The following is an 824-nucleotide window of genomic DNA, read 5'->3' on the forward strand; positions in this document are numbered from 1 at the left end:
GACCCCTCCCCAAATTGGGGAAACCCCCTCCCCATATTCCCGAGACCCCTCCCGGAGACCCCTCCCCTAATTCCCGAGACCCCTCCCCAAATTGGGGAGACCCCCTCCTCATATTCCGCTGACCCCTCCCTGAGACCCCCTCCCCAAATTGGGGAGACCCCTCCTCAAATTGGGGAAACCCCGCCCCAAATTCCACAGACCCCCTCCCTGAGACCCCTCCCCTAATTGGGGAGACCCCTCCCCTAATTCCACTGACCCCTCCCCACATTGGGGTGTCACCCCCCGGAGACCCCTGCCCTAATACCCGAGACCCCTCCTCAAATTCCAGAGACCCCTCCCCAATTTCCACTGACCCCTCCCAGAGACCCCTCCCCAAATTCCGCAGACCCCTCCCCAAATTGGGATGACCCAAATTCCGGAGACTCCTCCTCAAACTGAGGTTCCCCCTCCCCAAAACTGGGCACCCCCTCCCCAAATCCGGGTTCTCCCCCCCAAATTCGTGTGTTCCCCTCCCCAACTGAGGAGCCCCCTCCCCAAATTAGAGTTCCCCCTCACCAAAACCGTGTGCCCCCTCCCCAAATTCGTGTTCCCCCTCCCAAACTGAGGAGCCCCCTCCCCAAAATCGTGTTCTCTCCCCCAAACTGTGCTGTCCCCTCCCCAAATTCCTGTGTCCCCCTCCCCAAATTTGTGTTCCCCCTCCCAAACTGAGGAGCCCCCTCCCCAAAATCGTGTTCTCTCCCCCAAACTGTGCTGTCCCCTCCCCAAATTCCTGTGTCCCCCTCCCCAAATTTGTGTTCCCCCTCCCAAACTGAGGAGCCCCCTCC

This window comes from Onychostruthus taczanowskii, unplaced genomic scaffold (genome assembly GCF_017590055.1).
Source record: "Onychostruthus taczanowskii isolate IOZ18803 unplaced genomic scaffold, ASM1759005v1 scaffold742, whole genome shotgun sequence".
NCBI lineage: Eukaryota > Metazoa > Chordata > Aves > Passeriformes > Passeridae > Onychostruthus > Onychostruthus taczanowskii.